The following is an 8,513-nucleotide window of genomic DNA, read 5'->3' as shown; positions in this document are numbered from 1 at the left end:
TTGTCGCATCATGGAGGAGATCACGATGAACGTGGGCGAACTAATATGTGAACACATCATCGCATGTGTCAACCATCCTCATGGCGTAAGACCTTTCCCGCATTTGATTGAACAACTATGAATTAAGGCATATCCGAATTTAGTGAAACTACCTTAAACAGCAGTGAAGGACAAAATTTGTACAGCACCTGGCCTTCACCGCTTAATTAACCTCCAAAAAAAAGATGAAAATCAAGCGCCTTAAGACCAAAAAAAGAAGGACAAACGCAGGTTGTTGATGAAGTGGAGGTTGAAATTGAAGAATAAGAGGGAAAAGAAAATGAAGTCTCAACTTAAGCGAGAGAGACAAGAAGAGGAAGATGCCTCTAGATCAAAGAAAATCAAGAAACCTAAAGCCAAGGATTCCATGCACCCTTTGTCTCTTGCAACCACGCAATTGCCCAAGATCCAAACGCCCAAAATGACCATCTTGCCCTGAAAATCTAAAACCATAAAGGCCAAAATATTAGTTCACCATTTGGAATGCCACTACCATCACATCCATCAATCCAAAAGCCAACTCCTTCAAAATACAAAACTAATTCACCTAGCCTCTCCCGCGAAATCGAAACCCAACTTTCTGAGCGCGGTAAAAGGATACTCCTCAATCTCTTGCCTTAGCCTTGTGTAATCCAAGCATAACCGAAAACCCTAACATTGAGGATCCCTTAACTAACCAAGGGGATGATTCATTCCAAGGCCTATTTGAAGAGTTCATCTGTGATCCTTTCCTTTGTCATTCATTGATGAAATGTTTAAAGAGATAAAAGACGCGACACTGTCTCCTATGGTGTGGCCTAGAAAAGAAATCTTGGAGAAAACAATTAATGACTCACTCTAGAAAGGAAAATAACTAACTTCTGAGGCAGATGGCGAGACACTCCTCCCTTCGCTACCTAAGCAAACTCCAAAGCCTATAAAGCAGGACGCCAAGTAGAAAGAGGTGACGAAGGATGATGATAAGGATGATGAGTATTTCTTCAAGTTCATCAACGAGAATGTTTGTAAACCAATGTGAGATGGATTTGAAGATGTATTTCAGTGTCAGTCCAACTTCCAAGAAATGCAATTGCAACATAAAAAACTGTTGTAAGATTTGGAGTTGAAAGTTGACAACACAAACATCCATCATCAATCTCAAATTGACGAACTCAAGGTAGGAATGCAGGAGCTCAGAACGCATAATCAAACAATAATCAACATGATCTCGCAAGTAGCTAGACATAATGATATTTAGTATTAATCTACATTGTGTTATCTCCATGTAGCCATAATTAGTTATGTGGCTGTACCTAATATCTCTCATGAATTGAAACAACCCCTCACTATGAATGACCCCGAACTAAGTGTTACGAGAGAACTTTCCCAACTGGGTAGCCATAAATTTTGGGATGTATTCTTTTTAATGTCTTTTTTTATAATTTCCATTTATGTACTTATGTAAATTGTGATCTTTTATATTTATCCTATTTACAATACAAGTACACAAATTTTGGTGCAATTATTATGCGTTTTGTTATTTAGACGTTTAACTTGTCAAGAAAACCTACTTAAGAAATATTTGTAGAAAGTTTTCTAGGTGAGCAAGCTTTACCTTAAACCTCTTTTGTAAGATTTTTCTACGATAAATGTTATCATTCTTTTTTCTAGCGATGAAGACCTTGCTGCTATCTAAATTTGGAGGTGTGCGAAGTTCGAGCTTTTTGAAAATCTTATAAGCCATTTAAAATAAGACCTTTTAATATAAGTTAAAACAAAGTAAAAAATGTGAAATTTTAAAAAATTCTTTCATTCTTTTATTCAATTTGAATAACAACTTCAATTTTGCCTCCTTTCACGAAAAATAGAAAAGCAGAGTTTCAGAATAAAAATCTGAGGGTTGAGTTATAAAGGGGTGATAAAAGTTATAGTTGAAGAGAAGAACAAACTCATAGCCTGGCTATGATTTCCCTCTCAACGCGAAGTCCCAACCAAAATATTAAATAAACATTTTTCTTCACCAAAAAGGATTCAAAACTCTGAAAAAATTTTAACCATTTGTAAAAATTGAAAATAAGATTTTCTGAGGAATGAACAAAGGTATTTTGAGTATTCAACTTGCCGTGATTTGGAACTAAAAATATTTTCATAGTAAGACGTACACAATGAGAGTAAAGCCTAATAGTGAATAAGAATAATTTGCGTTATGAGAAGTTTAGGGATGCAAAAAGGAATGTATGTCTTGGAGGTGGATTTGTGCTTGGGGACAAGCATCGATACGAAGGGATGCTTGAGGACAAGCATTGTTATAAAATTGGTGGTGTGATAACTTGTAGAAATACAAGTTATTATGGCCTTTTAGGTAGAACAATGGAGCCAAAATACAAGATAATGTGTCAAAACGCATAGCTTCTATCGCAAATTAAAAAATATAAGTGAATGCAACTTGCACAAGTCTCTCACACCTGTTTTACTTTATTTTTCAGTGTTTTATTGTAGGATTATAGAGAAAAGAAGAAAAAGTGAATCATAGAGGAGCGCATGCAAAAGCAATGCGATAGGAACTCTGTATAGCGAATAACATCCCTAGGCGAGAGACCTCATCATTACGGAGAAGGATTCACTAGTAGACAAGAATGGTAGTTGTAGTTGATGTGACTTGACAAGGCTGTAATTGACGCTTGCATGATCAGAAGAATAGAAGTTTCCTACCAAAAGTAGTCTATATAAAGCCTCCTTTCACACGAAGTAACCTTGTCTGGTCTGGATGGACCAAAACCTATAAAGCTCCAATGGAGTTGGAAGAAAGGACTAGCCTTTCCTTCTTCTGTAAAATATTTCATCCTCTTCTCTTGTCAAACTTGTAATTGAGAGCTTAGACAAAGACATTAGAAAGAGAATCCACCATTTTCTTCCCCCTAACTTGTAAAAGAGCCAACGAGTACTTAGGCATTCTGCAACTTAACTTTCATCTCTTTTCTTTCCATTTTTTTTCCATTCTAATGTATGACTTTATATTATACAGTGGCTAAAGGCATACATTCTTTAATACATTGCAAGTCTAAACCTTTTCAATTTATCATTTTTTTACTATTCATCTCTCAAAATGTAATAAGTAGTTTAGGCTTGTGATAAGTTGTTGATAAGAAGTCTAACCTCTAATGTTTATCACATTAGTTGAGCTCTACTCCACCGCTTGGCCTACATTTGTTACCAACTACTCGAGAGAGTAAATAGTAAGGACATAGCTAAAGCGCACAAGAAGGAGTTTGGAGACAAACTCCATTTGGCGATTAAACCTCCATAATTTGTGTCCCGGAAGGAGAACAAGTGTGGTAACTTGGCACCGAGAGGTTTTCATCCTTAAAAGAGAAGTAATAATATGAGTGTTATAACAACTTCTAGATAGCTATCATGTAATGAAACTTTATTATTTGCATCCTGAGAGGCGAGCAAGTGTGGCGTTAAGACATTGAGAAGTGTTCGCTTTAATTAGATGATAGTAAACTGATCCCTATTGCATCAAGGCTTACCATTTGGCTTAATCACCAAATAACATAAAGACCTTCCTTCACCCCTTTCTTAATACAAGTTAGTTCATTCTCCATCTTCTCACCATTCTATGCCACCTTTTACAGAATCTCTAGTTTAGGTATTAGATTTATTACTTAGACATACTTTTACTTTATATTGTATAGTTATTTTATATCACCTAGATGAGAAGTAAGCTTGATAGCTAAGATTTGATAGAAATTCCCTGTGTTCGATCCTAGACTTTCCAAGAAACCTATCGTTTCGTTTACACTTGGGCAAGCGATAGAAAAACTTGTACTGCATGTTTATTATTTGAAAATTAGCAAAGCATAGGTGGGAAGCACCTTTTAGCACTGAACCCTATCCTAATTGCCTAAGTCAATCGCTTAGAGCTTAACGCAACATAACCATGAACTAAAGTTACACACACGTAACAATCAACCAAAGAATAAGCAACTTGGCACCGAGAGGTTGTCACCCTTAAAAGAGAGGCAATATGAGTTCTATAAGTAACAATTTCTAGGTAGCTATCACTTAATAAAGCTTTATCATTTACATTCCGCGAGGCGAGCAAGTGTGGCTTTTAAAACACCGAGAGATATTTGCCTTAATTAAAATATAGTTAACTGATCTCTATCACATTAAGAACTATCGTGTTCTAGATAGCTATCGCTTAATCGCTTACAACGTGAAGACCTTCCCTCACACTTTCTTAACAAAAGTTAGTCCATTCTACATATTTTCACCAGTCCACATCACTTTTTACAGAATCTTTAGTGTAGATATTAGGTTTAGTACATAGACATACCTTTACTTTATATTGTACAGAGATTGTGTACCACCCAGATGAGAAGTAAGCTTTATAACTAAGATTTGATAGAAATTCCCTGTATTCGATCTTGGACTTCCCAGAAAATCTACGTTTCGCTTACACTTGGGCAATCGATAGAAGCTTGTACCCCATATTTATTTTTTGGAAATCTACAATGTATAGGAAGCCATTTTCATCGCATAATCCTATCCTAATCACCCACTAAGTCAACAAATTAGAGCTTACATGACATAACCATGAACAAATACATGTGCACACAAACTAAACAAGCAAGACCCTACATGCACGGTATGGTGTCCCACGGGATCACCACCTTTCGACTGATATAACCAATGTGTGTTCCATCGATATCACAAGACTGATAAGACTGAGGGTCCCTCATAATGGGAAGTTAACAATTCACCGAGCGGGACCAGTAGTGGGTCTCTTACTAGAAATTTTTATACACATCATTTCTCTATGTTTAACTTCTTAGGTAAGGGTAAGAAAAGAACCAAGCTGGAGAGCGACAAGAAGTACCCATGACTGGCCATATGGGAATTGCTTGGTTTATGCTTCCGCTATTGTGTTTAAAAAGTTAAGATCATTAGATGTAACACTCCAAAAATTAAGATAATTTTTTTGAATTAATTATCTTAGTTTTGTTTAACTAGGTTAAAATAGTGGATGTTAGTTTAAAGATTTATTAATTTTTCTTAGAATGTAGCCTGAGTCGTTTTTCAGTTAATTCGAGTAGCACGCACTGACATCGAGCCGTCTTGTGATCAGTCGAGCCAAATACCTTTTTCATTTACCAAGCCGAGCATAGCCGAGCCGATCTCCTTGAAGCAAGCCAAGTCGTCCTGTGTGTGAGCCGAGCCGCGTGCCTCCTGTTTTAGCTATATGAGTCGTATCCCTTTTCTTTCACAAGCCAAGCTTCATTTTTGCTACTATTTAAGTCATTTGGGGTAAGTTGTTAGTGAGTTTTAATTGTATCATACCAAATATTTAATTTTGGCTTAGGTAAATTCAATTTTCGATTTAATCTTTATAATTTTGAATTTAAGGTTAGTTTTGTGCCTCTCTAAAGGTGTATTTTGACAAATTGTTTGATCGAGTTAATTAGAAGACTCTCAACTGTCAACTAGAAATAATTGTTTTAGATAATCTCGAGGTAAGACATTCTACTACTGGACCTTCGAACTAAATTTAAGAGATTGCATGTATCTATGGTTATGCATTGATGGTAGCTAAGATGCATAATGTCAGGCTATAGATGATGATTGGTATTATGTTGATGATGATGATTGATTTTATGTTGTTGTTGATGATGATATGTTTATGATTATTATGATACATGATACATTGATCACATGCTTAAGGAATTAATATTCATGTTATGATGTTTATGATGATGTTATATGCTTTTGGATTGTGGTGTGTCTGTTAACTTTATCTTTTAAATTTTACTCCACCTTTATTGTGATCCTATCTATGGGGTCACTCGCACGACTAAGGGTGTTCCTATAGGACCACTCGCACGATTTAGAGGTGTACCTACGAATCACATGCACAGTTAAGGGACATTTATATTATGTATACAAGGTCACTCACACAACTAGGGGTGTTTCGACGAGATCACTTGCACGATTAGGGGTGTACCCACATATTACAGATATGTTTATGGAGCATGTACCTGTAATCACTCGCACGACTAGGGATGTTCCCACAAAATCACTTGCACGATTTAGAGGTGTCCGTATGGTCTCACTCACCCAGGTATGCTCCATTGAACACACAATGTTATGATTATGTTTCTAACGAGAAGTTAACGGATTACTTAGCGGGACTAGTAGTTGGTCCCTTAATAAGTATATTTATATACTCACTCTTTCCTATGTTTAATATTTCAAGCTAAGGTAGAGAACTTGAGAAGCTGGCGAGGGACAGAAAAGGATTTGTGGCATGCCATATGAGGAGATAGTTAGCTTCTGCGTCTATTTATATGTTTTTCAGTATGTTAAATGTTAAACATTTTACTTAAGATTTTTTCCTATTTATTTGCTTTTATTTAAAATAATTGGAATCCGCGGGTCACATTTTCAAATTATTTTATTGGTTTTGATAACCTTATATTTCGTGAAAATCATGATTTTATAAGATTTTAGTCGTATGTTTCTTCAAGAAAGTGTAATTTGTCATTCGTCTTTTTGAGTAATGACCTTAACTTAAATTAAAAGTTCAGGTTGTTACATTATATTAGTAATAATCTCGGCTTGAATTTGAAAAAATTCGGTCATTATACTTCCTTACTAAAAGACAAGGTAAATTTGTGCTAACTCTCTTCATCTATCTAAACTATGTTGTTTTGATAACTTATAGAAATACAAGTTATTATAGCCTTTCATGTAAAATAATGAAGCCTTATCTAACAAGCAAGGAAGAAAATGCGAGAAAAAATGAAAGAATTGATTAAATTGTGTATCGCATAATGCTAAAGAATTTTATCCCTATTTTATCGTGTTTTACTTGTCTTATTGCAAGATTTTAGACGAAAAGAAGTATAGCCAGGTGATAGAGTGTCAGGCGAGAAGGCGCTTGAAACTAACAAGGCGATGATCACAACAAGCTAGGTGATCTGAAGCACTAGCAGACAAATTTAGTTGGCGTGAATGTCAGAAAAAGGAAAATAGAACGTTTGCGCGGGTGTTGATGTAGCTTTATCAAAAACACTAATGAGGCGTGAAATGTCCAGTGAACATCACTCTCCACTTTTAAATAGAGGCATATACTTCACAACAAAGTGCACAAAATTGAATCTTGGGAGAGTAAGCTCATTTTTCCTTTCTCCTTTTTTATTTGAGTTCTAGGTGAGAGCCTAAAATAAGAGAGAGAGAGTTTTCCCCTTATCATTTTCCTTCATCACAACAGACAAAAATCAGAGTCACGGAATATGAGAAATCATATTCTGATGCTCGATTCATTTCTATGTATTCCATTTTTTATTTCTAATATTCACTCTATGGTCCATATACCTAAAAATATGTTGATAATATTAATGCACTTCTTCTACCACTCTCCCATTTCTTTTTTTGCTATCTTTTTTCAATGCATTTAACTAGTTTTTGAACAATGTAATGTGTTATTGATATTAGAGAATCTGGATGTATGTTTTGTAAGCTCCATTTAGCTATACGCAGACATCAAAACTTTGTTTTATTCGAGGAACAAAAAGGCAATCACGTTGATAGTTATCACCTAACAAGTGAAAACCTGTATTTAACTAAGCAGGTAGTGAAGAGATTTTCGCGATACAATCTCATTGTCGAATTCATCCTTTGCATAAGTTGCAGAAATATTAACGTGTGCGGCGAAAGCACCAAAAGGATGCTCGCCTTAAAATAGGATAAATTGGTTGTAATGACAAAAATTATTAGATACAAATTGTAGCTTAACATTAAGTATTTAAATCCCGAAAAACAAGCAAATATGGTGAAGGTGCCGAAAGAACACTTGCCTTAATTTTTAAGTTAATAGATGCTTTGTATTGTCTTGAAATATTAATGCACAATACATTACAATTAATTAGTTAAATATTCTTTCGTGCCATGCCTATTACATGAGTTCACACTCTATCGCCTTGTTCATCTTGCACCGTCATTGCACCTTAGTGTATATAACTAGAATAAATATATTGTGCACATAATTACACAAAGTATACCGCATAAGATTAGTTGCACAATAGATTCTATTAAGAACACCAATTCCCTGAGCTCGACCCTGGACTTACCAAGAAACCTCTCTTCGCTTACACTTGGACGATAAAGAGAAAAACTTATACTACATGCATATCGTTAGGAAATCAAGAAGGCATAGATAGGAAATGCCTCTTTTATTGAATCATGTTGTCCTAGTCATCCATTAAGTCGCTCACTTAAAGCCTAACATGACATAGTCACGAATGAATATTGCACGAACAACCATGTTTCTAAAAAATGAGCGAACAAAATTCTAATATTCCCATTAAAGTACCAGTATTTATAGATATTCCTATTCCAATCCTAAATTTCTCACAGGTAAATTCATTTGTAACTTTTTTATTTCTTTATTATTTAAAATTATTATTGTTTGAGATTTCTCTAATCATATT

Source organism: Cucumis melo, chromosome 3 (genome assembly GCF_025177605.1).
Source record: "Cucumis melo cultivar AY chromosome 3, USDA_Cmelo_AY_1.0, whole genome shotgun sequence".
NCBI lineage: Eukaryota > Viridiplantae > Streptophyta > Magnoliopsida > Cucurbitales > Cucurbitaceae > Cucumis > Cucumis melo.
Note: the sequence above shows the minus strand (reverse complement) of the source record.